At 34.7% G+C, this 15,423-nt stretch overlaps 1 pseudogene; it reads left to right on the top strand.

Moving 5' to 3' along the window:
- The first annotated feature begins 7,417 nt into the window (after positions 1 to 7,417).
- Positions 7,418 to 8,815, top strand: LOC114035941 (annotated as a pseudogene).
- Positions 8,816 to 15,423: the final 6,608 nt, after the last annotated feature.

Below are 15,423 nucleotides of genomic sequence, written 5' to 3'. Positions count from 1 at the left end.
TGTCTCTGTCTCTCTCTATCTATCTATCTATCTATCTATCTATCTATCTATCTATCTGTTTTCCCAGTCACCTTTTAACCTTTGGATATGTGCCACATAACAACAGCAAGTATACTGCTAGGCACTGAGTTTACAAAGAACATTTCCCTCAAAGAGCTTTTATTTCAACATATATGAAGTATGTACAAAAAAAAAACAGACAAAGTAACTACAAACTAAATTTAGGGGTGGTAAAGGGGAAGGCACTAGAAGTTAAGGGAACAAGGAAAGGCCTCTTATAGGAGGAGGTGTTTGTAGTATGTTATCTGTGTCTTGAAAGGTATCAGGGATTTCAAGAGACCAAAACTGAGAATTGCCTTCCATGTATGTCAGACAGACATCATAATCTTGCATGAGGGATAGCAAAGAGGCCATTTGTTCAATTTGTACTACTTTACTTTAAACCAATTAAAATATACATACTATAGAAATGTAGTTTCTAATAAACAGGAATAACACAACTTTGTTTTTCACTTATGACTGCTGGGTTTACTTCCAGATGCTTTTTCCTCAAATTAAAAAAATCAGCTACCAAATTCTTGGGTTACCATAACAATCTAGAAACCATAACCATACTATTTTAGCCAGGAGGAACAATGCTTTGTTCAGATTCTGAGATGTAAAATTTAAATACTGTTCTATTTACACCCCAGGCTTTTCTAGAATCATAATGTAATTTCTCTAATTAGTACAGAGTTTGGGATTATATTTAAACTTTAGAATTCTATCTAAGCTAAATGTGTGTTAATGTTTGAGAATAAAGTCATAGAAATGAAACCAGAAAAGTTGCAGTCTACAATTTCCTCTTCTAACCTGTCAAGTTTTCTTAGCAAAAATAACAAGAAAATAAGTCAGATTCTGCTAATGCATACTGCCCTGGGAATAGATTAAATAGACAAAAAGGTCAGGACTCTGCCACCCTAGAGAGCAATTGAACATTTGTCTCTCGTGTACTTTGTCATAATGGGAATTTACCCAGTTTGCATTATGGCCCAGTAATGAGGATATTGCATAAACATTTTCAATCCATTATTGAACTAGAAAGGTGTTAACTAAACAGAATACTAATGATTAAATCAGCATCTTTTTGACTCCCAGGAAAGAGGTAAAATGCCCTTATCATAACTAAACAAAGGGGCATCAAGTGTTCATGTGAGGAAGGGAGGTGAGAAGAATGTATCTGATAGATGCAGGGTTTGCTAATAGGAACATCTGGTGCTGCTCAACTTAGATAAATGTCACAATGTCCACCCATTAATAATTTATAGATATGTTGGGAATTTGAAGCAGTTTTACACTATCTTTTACTGAGGGAGTACCTTGGTCAGACCAGACTCTCCTCCTGGCTCTATGGCCCAGTGTATCATTTGGGAAAGTGAGGAAGTAAACTAAATAGAAGGAAAAAAAATCTGTGAGACACTGTAGTGGCTTGACTAGAAATAGAAGATTTCCAACATTTTGTATTATTTTTATATGTTTTCCTATGGCTCAAGATTTTTACCTGGGGGAAAAGCAATCAGAAAAGTCTTAGTAAAGATGGCTACATGGTAGTAAATGAGTTATTCAGTCGATCAATAAAGATTATAAAGAGCTTGCTATGTGCTGTGGATATAATTAAATTAAAAAATATTGTCCCTGCTTTCAAGTATTTAACTTCTAATGATAATTATCAGCCCCTTGAGGACAAGGACTGTTTTCACCTCTTTTTGTTACACCAGTGTTTAGTACAATACCTGGCACAGAACACAAGCTTAAATGTTTGTTGATCAATCATTACTGAGGGAGAGGAGAGAGCAATAAAATGAAAGAGAAATGAAAGATAAGGGTTTAAGCATTTATATAGTTTCAGGCATAGTGCTAAGTGCTTTTTGCAAAAAAAAATTATTTCATTTGACCCCATTTTACAGAGTCAGAAACTGAGCCAAATAGAAACTGAGATAAATAGAAGTTATGGAGCTTGCCTAGGGTTACACAAATAGTAAGCATCTGAGGTCACATTTGAATTCAGGTCTTACTGACTATAGGCCCACTGCTCTACCTCCTGAACCATCACCTGCTTCTGTAGCTACAAACACATTAGGCAACAAGGCCCTGGAGTAGAGTTTAATCTTTAAGGAAATGAGGGAAGCTCAGAGGAGGAGATACAAAGGGAGACCATGCCAGGCATGAGGCACAAACAGTGAATAGTCCTTAAGATGGGTGATGGAATGATCTGTGCAAAAGAAAGCAAGTAGGCCAGTTTCAGTAGATCTTAGGGTTCATAGAATGGAATAGTGTAAAAAGTTATACTTGAGCCTACCTTGCCCAAGAAATTAACTACCCAGGAAAACTGAATCATAAAATAAAAGGAAAATAACATTAAATTCTGTCAACCAGTCCCAGACTGAAGAAGAAAAAGGCCACATGAGGATGGCGTAAGGGAAAAGAGAAGAAAGCATTTATGTGGTGTAAGGCACTTTGCTAAGTACTTTAAAAATATTATCTCCTTTGATCCTCACAATAGCACTGAGAGGTAGGTCTTGATATTATTCACATTTTACAGTTGAGGAAACTGAAAGAAAAAAGAAATTAAGTGACTTGCCCAGGATTGTATAGCTAATAAGTGTCAAAAGCTGGATTTGAACTCAGTTCTTCTGATTTTCTGGGCAGCCAGGTAGTGCAGTGGATAGAGTACAGGGCCTGGAATCAGGAAGACTCATCTTCCTGAATTCAAATCTTGCCTCAGACAGTTACTAACTGTGTGACCCTGTGTATGTCCCTTAACCCTGTTTGCCTCAGTTGCTCATCTTTAAAATGAGCTGGAGGAGGAAATGACAAACCACTCCTGTATCTCTTCCAAGAAAACCCCAAATGAGGTCAAAAACTATTGGACATAACTGAAAATGACTGAAGGGCCACTTCCTAATCCTACATCCATTCCTCTATCCCTTGTGCCGCATAGTTGAAAGCCCTTAAACTAGCATAATTATCAGAAAAGAAGCTTAATCAATGGTAAATTGGGGTTAATGCCAGAAGGAAGGAAAGAAGGAAGGAAGGAAGGAGGGAAGGAAAGAAGGAAGGAAGGAAGGAAGGGAGAGGGAGAGAGAGAGAGGAGTAGGAGGAGCATGATTTTGGGGATTGCAACAAGAGAACACAGAGAGAGGGGTGGAATTACTCATCACTTCTTATTTAAATCATCTCTTTAGCACTAGCTATACTCTCCTCACTTCCCACTCTTGACCCCTTGGTGAACAACTTCAGTTCCACATTGCACCATTCTATTGAGTATCTTCCTCCATGACATAGGTAGAGTACTAGGCTTGGCATCAGAAAGTCTTCAGTTCTAATCTGCTTCTAGAAATTTCCTGCTTGCATAACCACAAGCAAGTCACTTAAACCATATCTGCCCCAGTTTCCTCAATGGGAATAATAATAGCACTTATCTCACTGAGAAGTTATTAAGATGAAATTAGATAATGACTCTAATGTCATTAGCACAATACCTGGAACATATTAGGTATTATTAGGTATTTTAAGAAAAGATTATCCCTTCTTCTCCACTATGGCTTGTCATATCACTGATCTTGCCTTGCCAAACCTGTCTTTCTTCATTCCATCCATTCAATGTCTTCACCCTAAAACACATGTACCTCAATTAAGCTGTAGAAAATATTAAAACTGTGCTGAAATGATCCATTACAATTTCTGTTACATAGCATCCATTGGACTCTTGCTGCTGAATGGCAATCCTTTTATATCTTTCATGATTAACTCCATACCCCAGTCACCACAGCAACTGTCACAAATCTACATACCACCTCAAACCTCCCATGAATCCTCCTCCTTTTCAGCTAAGACATTGGCTTCATATATTACTGAAAAAATATAAGGTCCATGGGGTCCTGATCGGGGAAAAGCCAAAAAATATAGTAATAAGTGAAAAGCCATAAAAACTTAAACTCTATGAAGGGTGGAAGCTCAAACATGGTGAAGAGTTAAAAATTTTGACTTAGATACTGAATCATAATTTAAATGCTGAGTCGAAACTTAGATACTATCACCTATGAAAGCCAGAACAATAATATCATGATCTATATGTGACCAGTACCTGATCAATACCACAAATTTATGGTTGGACATAATATTGACTTAACGCCCAAGCTCATTACTAAACAGAAAACCAAAAATATCCACCAATCAGTAGTGATGTCCTTTCTAGCTCCTCCTCCCTTTTTATGTTTTCTAGAACTACCATGGGGATTTTGGAGGTTCTTTGGTGGGGATCAACTGAACTGTCTCACAGCCACCCTGGATCTCCCCTGTTTTGTAAGTAATTATAACGATTGATTAAACCCCTACAATCAGTTTGGGGTTCCTTGACCTCTTCCACAGTTATCAGGGAGGTACAGGTTTCCCCAGCTAGGGGAATTTCAGATTTTACAAGGTCATTTGCTGAGTTCCCTCTTCTCCTTTCACAACACTCAGTAGCCTTCTGCCACTCTCAACTCTTTCAACCTTGTCTCACATAATAAGGCAGCCCTTCTCCTTACTAAGCCAAACATCTCTTCTCACACAAGTGATCCAATCCTGTTACCTCTTCTCCAGCAGATTGTCTTCTCTATCATCCCTACTCTCTCACTTATTTTTTAATTTATTCCCATTTACTGTCTTCCTTACTACCTATAAATAAATTCATAGCTCCCCATATTAAAAAAATGTTCACTTTATTTATCTATTCCTGCTATTTATGGTCTCATCTCTCTCCTCCCTGTTGTTGCTAAACTTGTGAAGACCTTATACAATTGCTACCTCCACTTCCTTTCTTCTTTCTCTCTGAACTCTACAATCTGTCTTCTGACCTCATGATTCAATTGATTTTGCTATTTTTCAAGTTATTAACAATCTTTTAATTGCCAAATCTAATGGCTTTTCCCCTCAATCCCAATCTTTTTTGACCTCTCTGCAGTCTTTGACACATTTGATCACTCCTTCTGCTAGGTATTCTCTTTTCTATAGGTTTTTGAAAAACTACTCTTTCTTAGGTGAGGGCAACATATATCACTTGAACTTTGTTCTACCAGGTAGCTTGTCTTCTGTACATTCATAATTTATGATCTCACTGCTGCCTCCTTCCCAAATGGTTAAAAACATACCCCGCATTCTCCTACACAAGACAAAAACAAAACAAAACAAAACCTTTTATTTTCCTGACATTTTTATGCTAGGCATTTCATTTCTCTATTTCCCTTCAATGATAAACGTATTGAAAACATTGTCTATATACAATGTTTCTGATTCCTCACCACTTATTCTCTTATGAGTCCCTTGAAATCAGGTACTTATCTAAGCATTCTACTTAGACTGCTTTTTCAAACAGAACCAGTGACCCCAAATGCCAAATCTAATGACCTTTTAAGTCATCTATATTCTGCTTAGTCTCTTTGCAGACATTTTATCAACTTTCTTTTGCTAAATATTGTCATGGCCCTGGGTTAAATGACAGTACTTTCTTCCAGTTGCTCTTCTATTTCTCTGATTGGCTTTACTTGTTCTACAGAAATTTTTGATGTAGATGATCAACAGAGATCTTCTCTTCACTGTCTTCTTTTTTACTTAACTACTTTCACTTCTAAGGTATCAACTATTAACTTTGTGCAGATAACACCCAAATTTAGAAATCTAATCTGTTACAATCTTCTGATCTTTAGACCCACATGCCCATCTACCTAGAGAAAAGTAGTTCTTGGTTGTCCCTCTAGGTTAATTCCAATATATCCAAGTCTGAGCTCATTATCTTGCAACTCATCAATTCTCCTTATGAATATTCTACTTCTTTCTGTGGTATTACCATTTACCTCACTCCCATATCTGCAAATCTATGTATTATCTTTGTCTTCCTTATTGCTCATCTGTAATGTCAAATTAATTACCAATTTCTTTTTTTCAATAGGTGCAAGTTTTGAATATCATCATTCAAGAATGTCATCCATTGTCACCACCCTAGAAGAAGATTTTCATTATCAGACATCTAAACACTTGTATTATTTCAGATATACCTTCCTCCCTCTTAATTTCCCCCCTCCAATTAATATCCTTGACAAAATACACCTGCATATTACTCCTGTAGGATTTAGTAATGTGACTTCTCTATTAAAAACAAACAAGCAAACAAAAACAAACAAAAAAAAATGGCTAGCACTTAAAGTTTTGAAAAGGTTTTTAAAATCTTATCTCATTTGACCTTCACAATAGATAGGTGATATTATTATTCCCATTTTATAGTTGAGGAAACTGAGGAAGATAGATTAAATGACTTGCTCAGGTTCACATAGCAAGAACAAATTTAAACTCAAGTCTTCCTGAGTGAAGGCCATTGCAGCTGTCTGTCTGCTTCTATATTAGCTTCCCATATCCTATCCATGCAATCCTTAGGTATTATTTTGGATCATTGTATTGAAAAGGATAGTGTAGTCTTTCACAGTTGATCATCATTATAATATTGTTGTTATTGTGTACTATGATGTCCTCTTTCTGCTCATTTCACTCTGAATCAGTCCATAACATTCTTCTATAATGCTGCTTTTTTTCCCTGTCCTTCTCTTGTATTGCTGTTTTTCTCATTCTATGCTCCAATCAAAGTGGATAACACATTGCTTTCTGCACATTTATCAAGCCTTTTTTTTCCTTTGCTCCAGTCATTCCCTGAGCTTGAAATATTCTACTGATATGTCTTTCTCTAAATCATTCCTCCTTATTCTTTAAAGTCCACACAAATGCAACCTTTACTAAAGCATGTTCATTGATGCCTCTAGTTGTGGCTTTTTCTTTCAGATTAGTAGCCTTCTAGTCATTTTTATATAATATTATAGTAATAGGTATGCATAAAGCTTTGACTGAAATGAATAAGAAAACTCTACCACATTCTGTCCACATTTATGCTTGTGTATTAGGGTTCTGTGCTGTTCTCTTGTTCACTTGTATATTCTTGTGTGTCAAGGACCATGCTGTATCTTCTAGAATGAGTAATAGCTACATTTTCTAGTTAAAAACTTTGATGGTAGATGTATATTTACATGATTTCTTCTCTTATGCTAGACTTTTTAAAGTAACTAACATTTTCTCTATGCCTTCTTGTAGCAGCAGATAGTTGTGTTATCTGTACAAATTAAGACAGGTTTTTTTTTTCTAATTCTAGCATCCCTTTGTAGTTCTGTGTAGTATCTGAGTTTTCATATCACTATGAAGGAAATATGTTCTTTCTAATATTAGCCAGGGACTAAAATTTAAATTTTGTGTATTAATTAATACAAAGATATATCAGACAATGATTTAATAAACAGTGAAAGCCTTCCTACCTGCACCATCCATGGGGCTTTGTCCCTTATAGTCTTTGCCCAACATGATGTTTTCAGAAACAATGGATATGATTTTCAGAATAAGAGAAGACCTTGATCTAGCATTTCAGTTGTCTTCTACTGATCATATTTCTATTAAAAAGCATTAAGATATGTATTGAGTGAATTCAACCAAACTTTCATCCAAAGCCCTTGTGTTCAAAGCTTACTACAGTTCAGTGTACATGTAGCCTAACAACAACATGAAAACAGTTCTAACAGAACTAACTGATGACTCTGCTTGTAACAAAATACTATACTTTATTCAATTTGATCAAGAAGAGGATACAAAGCAAAAATTCACCAAAAAGAAAGATAAAATGTTACAAGGACAGTTTCAGATAATAAATATAGATATCATACTGGAAATTCAACTTCTCTAGCTACTGTAGCTCCCATCATTGAAAGAGAAAGTGGAGGTCAACACTATATTAATATGACTTTGCCAGTTGATACTATTATAGCTGCAGAAACAGAAGAATCAGGGGTAGTAATTTGTAGTCATCTATTAAATTTAATTTACAATCAAGTAGCTGATATGGAGAAATGTATTTTAAAATACATGAAAGGAACATCTAAATTAGTCTTTGAGCCACTGCACTTTCATCACCAGGACAGAAAATTCTTGTAACAATTTCCTATCTATCAGGAGTTTCAGATGGTCAGCTACAATCTTACAAAAAGGAATTGCATAACATGTACCACCTACCTCATGGTAGACCCTACTTCAAAAGAACTGATGCATATTACTTTCCAGATGAACCATATAAAGATGGGTGTATGAGGAATCCATGTAGTCATCTACATCCACTGGGAGTGGAATCTGATAAGTTTCCCTAGTCAAGGGCATAAATGGTTATCCTCATTACATGCAGGATAAGATAGATGACAGTGGCTGGGGCTGTGCTTATTGATCTCTATAAACTATTTGCTTTTGGTTCAGACATCAGGGATACACCAACAGATCCATTCCAACCCACCAGGATATTCATCAGGCTCTTGTTGATGTGGGAGACAAACCAAAAATATTTGTAGGGTCACAACAGTGGTTATATTGAGGTACAACTACTTCTGAACCATTTGATGGGGATAGCTTCAAAAATATTGTTTGTCAGTCACAGTTCTGAATTAGTCTCTCAAGGAAGAGAACATGCTAATCATTTCCAGAGTGAGGAAATTACAGTAATCATTAGTGGAGGGGTTTCAGCTCATACAATACTAGGAGTGCCATGAAATGAGATTACAGGGCAAGGTAAACACCTAATTCTGGATCCTAATTACACAAGACCAGAGGAACTGCAAGTCATTTTGGAAAAGGATTGGTGAGGAGGGAAAAGTCCAGAATATTAGAAAAAGATGCCTATTACAATCTTTGCCTTCATCAGCAAACAAAGAGTATTTGAAGAATCTGAGTAGAACCCATATTCATAACAGTGTAGGGTATATGATAGTTATGTAAAAACAAAGCGCAAATTTCATATAAAAATATAGGGTAGCAAATGTATATAGTGACAATTTCAAATGCAGCAGTTTAGTTGGAATATTAAGTACATACTATGTCCAAGATATTCTCATTAACAATAGTGTGTCAATGCTACAATAATTAAAGAATGATTAAAACTGATTTTTATTCATTATTGTTGGAGTCTTTAGAAGAGGTTTAAAAAAAAAAACACCCTAACAAAATACTCATGTTTAGTTTTAGTTAACACATGCAATCAAATGCAGCATACCAAAACTATGTGAATACATATATTCTTAAAATGATCTTCACTTAGAAAAAAGTTTTAATACATCTTGCTCCCTAGAAGATGAGAACCTTTTATGAATGAGTTCAGTAGCTTGTGACCCAGAAAGAGATCATCAGTCTAAAGGTCTGCTCCAAACTTCTGTGCAGTGAGCTTTCCATTTTAACACAATAAACTGCTAACAAAAAAAAAATCCAAGGGAAATATTGAACACTGCAAGTGCATATTAGTTTGTGTGATATATGACAAACCACTATATAATTCTAAATATATTTGGATAACTACTTATGGAAACATTTTAATTTTGTTTCTTCTTGAAATTATTACTAATTTGTAATTAAGGAAAAAAAAAACTCAAAGACTAATGAAACTTTTGTAACTATTGCCCTAAACAGACACTAGGTACAATCAGAATCTAAATACAGTCAATCTTCACCATTCCTAGAAAATGGCATGATAGTCAAAAATGAGAATGTTCATATATTGCACCTGTAGGAAATGGAGTGAGATTCCCATAGCTATAAAAACTGCAAACTTTTTCCTGGAGATTGCTGAAAATACACTTTTCTGCATATAATTATTTATAAAAATTAAATCTGATAATATGCACTTTTCCTAACACAGTAACCATTAAATAAGCCATAAAATTCAGGGAAGAGAAGGGACAGGGAGGGTCAGTAATATCAGAAGAACCCCAAGGTAAAAAAAAAGAGGGTGGGGAGGGAGGAGCAACTGCCATCTTTAATCTCCCTCTTGGCTCCTTGGTTGAATTGTTCATCATGAAAAACACATGCCTGGGGTGAGTCTTGGCAGGGGAATCAGGCTCAGCACAGCTGAGAGGGTAGGGGTGAGTACCATCTTATTTATCCACAAACTTAACCATTTCAGGAACAGTTTTTTGAACACTTTCCTTCTTTAGCAGATACAAACTTGTGCATCACAGTTGCCAACTTGAAAGTGAAAATGAGTTTATAATCATGAAAATGCTGAATGTTTGGAAAGTATTTTAATTCTAAAAATTGTATTCTAATAGGAATACAATATTTCTAGCAGTACAAAATTAAAGATAGATTGAGCTTTACTGAATTATTAAATGTGATTAAGGTTTTAGTATTACAAAGAGCTTAATTGTAATATTTATATAGATATCTTCACTGTGGGGGTAGGGATGGCATTTACATACCATCTGACCATTGCTTCTTCCCACGTGAGTTGTACATATTTCTGAAAGTTCTTTTGTTTTTAAGCAGCAAACCACAATTGTCAGTGCTGAATGAATATTTGGATTGTCCACTTAATTTCATACTTGGTGTATGTTTAACCGTTGTGAAAAATTTGGCACCTTCCAGAAATCCACAAGAACATGCCAAATCTTCTGCAGTCTGCCCATTTTTTTTATGTAGGCTGTAATTTAATCACAAAATTGGAGAACAAATTTTCAAGATTTAAACTCTTAAAAAAAAGTTTTTTTTTAATCCTGTGCTTAGTAAGCATATCAACAGAAACATTCAAATAAACAATATTTCAAAGACATCTAATTTTGTCAATGTAGGTACTCCCTCCACCACTGAAAAAGAAAAAAAAAGCTTGTATGTAAATTGAACTCAAACTTATTTATAATGTCATTTAAATATATATACATATTAAAATTTAAGAAAATAAAAACAAATGAAAAACATGACTGCAAGAAAATTTTCATTTTGCTAAAGTATCCCTGAGCTCTTAATGGAAAATGCATTCATGTGATTATCACAATAAAGTAAAATTATGGGCTTAAATCTTAAAGAGAGTGAAGAAAGTATCCTACTTTATCAAATCAAATTCAATAGTGCTGAATCAACTTTTTAAAGAAACTATACATCACTGTTAGTAGGTAGATGCTCTAAATAAACAGCTGTACCAATATTTTTTTTTCATAAAAAGAATTATGAAATTGATCCAAGTGGGAGTGACATTACCATGTGAAGTCTTTCAACTTCTAAGTTAATGTTTAACAATGGTTCTATTTGAGGGGCAGCTTGGTGGTACAGTGGATAGAGCACTGGCCCTGGAGCGAGGAGGACCTGAGTTCAAATCTGGTGTCAGACTTGACACTTACTAGCTGTGTTACCTTGGACAAGTCACTTAACCCTATTTCCTATCAAGGAAAAAAATGTTCTATTTGGCAAACAGATACACAAAGTCTCAGAAAAACTTATTTATGTTGGGACTTTAAACAATGATTTTTGATCATTCAGAAGAGGGTTATATGATTTTAGGAAAAGGTAAAAAAAGAAATGTGTTTGAAAATTTGACATTAAAGCCCTATATTATTATTGTATACACTGTACTTTTAGACATTTTTTTTCTCATTTCTAATGTGGAAAAAAGGTAGAAAAACAAAGAATTTCAAATAACAACAGATTGAAATTTAAAAAGTCAGACAAGGCAAAGATCAAAGTGAGGAAAATAAAACACAACCCCTAGGACTATCATTATGTTGTACCGAGGTAATGCTACTAACTACCATTAGCTACATCTTGTTTTTCTCTGATGAAAGTTTCTGCTAAGCTCTGGGACAGGATTATTATAGTGGAAAGAATTCTGGCTTTCATCTCCTGAAACCTGCATCCAAATCTAGCTCTCTTAACTCTTTAAACTTGAACCTGTCACCTATTAGCTCCAGTCTTCAGTTTTAATGTCTGTAAAATTTAGACATTGGATTAGATTAGCACTAGAATTCTATTTAACTCCAAATCCATGAATTCTTCTCAAGTAAAATATAAAATATAATAGATGGGACCTCAGAGAGGTTAGCACATCCTATGAAGTGGCAAGAACTCATCAAATATCATAAAATAATCCTTAAGTTGGTTTAGTCAATTTCATACTTTACTTTTCTTTTTCAGTGGTATTTTCAAAACTAAATGTTTTAGTTAAATGGTAGACTCAGGATGAATTTGCTCTTAAAATGAGGAATGATAATATCCAAAGACATGCATGGATCAATAGAGGAAAATAATTCCCTTCCTTTTTAACCATCCATACACACAAATTGGCACTAGAAATAAGTATGTCACAATATGCACATTTTGGAGCACCATTTTGTCAACTTATTTCCCCTGCATTATAGCCACATATAAATGTTGGTAGTTACTAAGCACCTGGCAAACAGATGTAGCATGCTTTGCCAGTGGAAAGCTGACACTTTTATGAGCACTCTCAGCTGGAGTGGCGAAGAAATATTGGAGAAGTAGAGGAGGAACACCTGTCACTCCTTTAATTTTTTTCTGTAATGTCCTAAAGAAAAAAAAAGTGAACAGTTTTTAAACAATGAAATAAATCCTGGAAAAATAATAGCTTTGTGATGATTTAGAACTGGTGTTGTCATTTGGTTTACTTCCTTTAGCTTTATGGAAGGGAATGGAAAAAAAAGTCATTACATGTTCCCTTTCTGGATTTAAGGTGGAAAATGCATAGAAATGTTTAGTGAAATTTATATTAATGATCATATGATCATAAATTTAGATTTGAATGGAACCTTAAAAAACACCTAAAGTCATTTTGCAGGTGAGGAAACTGAGGCCAAGAGATGCAGAATGATTTGTTCAAGGTGACATGAGCAGTAAGTGCTGGTTAAGATATGAATCCATATTATTTTACTCTATGGTTATTGGTCTTTCTGCTGCACCAAGCTGCCTTACAGTACAGAATGATATGAAATATGTGTGTATAGATATAGATATATATGTATGTATGTATGTATGTGTGTTCATGTATGTATGTTTGTATGTATGTGTATGTGTGTGTATCTTGAAGAAAGTGAACCTTCTGGTAAGATGGTATGAAAAAGATTTGGATACCTAGAATGAAATAGGAAAGGCATTTCTGATGGGGGAAAGGGGATGTGACCATAGAGGCAGATATAAATTTGACTTGAGCAGTGGGTGAGAGGTAATGAGTGTGGCAAGGTTGGTAACAGATCAGCCTGGCTAGGTTGAGGATGAAATTTTGGGTGTTGAAAACCAAATCATGTGGAAATCATGAACGCATGGTAGAAAGGCATAGATCTACTGTAATATCCAGTTGACAATTGTTGTGGGTTCTGGAGCAAAGAAATAAAATAATGAAAGCATTGATTTAGAAGGACAAGTCCAGTAGGAATTATTAGGAAAGACTGGGATGGGAAGAGGATTGACTGAAGAATGCTAATAAGGAGTATGAAGTACCCAGATTATGATAGAATATGGTAACAGTAAGAATGGAGAAAGAAAGACTAATTATAAAGATATCATGAAGGGGAAAATGATAAAGAATTGATAAAAGAGGGGCAGTTAGGTGGCGCAGTGGATAGAGCACTGGCCCTGAAGTCAGGAGGACCTGAGTTCAAACCCGACATCAGACCAAACACTCACTTGAGACTTACTAGTTGTGTGACTCTGGGCAAGTGTGGGGAATTGCCAAAAAAAAAATGATAACAGAGAATATAACTCATCCGGAGAAAGTGATATTCATTAATAGTGTATATAATGTAAATGATAGTGAAAAAGTAAATACATCATACAATGTTTTGAATAATTTCAAGTCATGATTACTTTATCCTCATAAAATCCAGGTGATGGTAGAGATGGTCAAAAAAGGAATTCAAAAAACATACATAGAAGAAGTCTTTATTGGAGGTGATAAAATTTTGATGGCATTGATGGAATCATTTTCAAGGTATTTGAAAGAGGAGAAGACACTGAAACCCTGGAAAAATGGGTGACCTTAACATTATATATTAAAAAGGTGACAAATATTATTTCAATGATTACTTATTCATATACTTACCTTTCCAACTCTAAAATTTTAATTTTATTATGAGAAGTTACACATAAGTTAATGACAGCCATGAAGAAAGTTTGAGAACAGGAAATCAGAAAACAGTATTATTCATCAGTTTGCATCTTTAAAGTCACAAAAAGTACTAAATAGAATAGAGAATAGAAGACCCACCATGCTTATTTGTTGCCTACAGAAAATGCTGTATTTGATAGGGCAATACACTACTTAACATCTTCTCTTCCAACAAGGTGTCTCTCATGCATGGAAACATTATAGAAGATTTCTTGAAATATAGAACACCATAGATAGCTTTTTTATGATCTTTGTTTTTTAATATATAGTGAAGCACAGAACAATAAGACATTGTAGCCAAATGCATTAGTCACTATTATGGTGAAGCTCCAACAAAGATCAAGTAGAAGAGTTTTCTGATAGATGTTGAGGTCCTCCAGAAACTCCTGTTTGTGGATTGACCATACTGTAACAATTGCTTCAAGCCCTGGAACACTGCAGAAATTCCTAATGACATGCATAATCACTTTTAAGAGTTTGGCACAGGTATTCTCATGGGTAGAACAGAGGAGATGAAGAATATCCAGAACACAATTTGCAACTGGATGGATTCAGGTACAGTGACACATATATTTCATGGCCAAACACTGCAAATAGATAAGGAGATAAAGCTAGAATTGTTCAAGAAAAGCAAAGAGAGTAAGATTTCCGACAGGGAATTTTGCAATTCTTTTAATGAAACAATGAAACAAAGGCCCATCTTTTAAATAATACCCTTCTGTGGATATTGTTTGGTTGCATATCATTATTTCCAAAGAATTAAAATTATCAATCAACTAATAGAAAGTGGAGAGGAATATGTTGACTCTAAACAGTGCTTAGTACACTGTAACAGAAGAATTATGTGGTGGAAGTATGTGTGTTTGTATGTGTAAATACACATACATGTGTGTGTATATATACATATATATAGTATAATGTACATGCATGTGTATATGTATAGGACTGTAGGGTGCTTTCAGGGAAGCCCAGTACCTCTGGTGTGAGGGCTGCCAACTCTTTTTCAGGGCTACTTTCTACCTTTCTTGACCACCTGGTCCACCTAACTCTCTTTTTTTTGTATTTTTTTTTTATTTTAGATTTAAATACTAAAACAAATACACAAGAAAAGAAAAAGAAACAAATTATAAAAAAAATTAAAACAAATATAAAATAAGAAAATAAAATAAAACATGTCATGTACACAGCAGAATGTAAGAGATGATTCAAAATATATAGCAATAAATTTCCATTTCAAGAAAACCTATGTAATAAATGCTATGTTTTGTGTTGAGAGCTGTCCATCTTTGTTTCTTTGTAAGTTTACATTGTCCTCTGCTGTGTTTTTACTTTGTTCTTTTCCCCATTTCCTTCCACTCATCAGAAGGCTACAATTAAATGTGATAATT

This window comes from Vombatus ursinus, unplaced genomic scaffold (assembly GCF_900497805.2).
Source record: "Vombatus ursinus unplaced genomic scaffold, bare-nosed wombat genome assembly UNPS02009573.1, whole genome shotgun sequence".
NCBI lineage: Eukaryota > Metazoa > Chordata > Mammalia > Diprotodontia > Vombatidae > Vombatus > Vombatus ursinus.
Note: the sequence above shows the minus strand (reverse complement) of the source record. Positions and strands in the feature narration are given on the sequence as shown.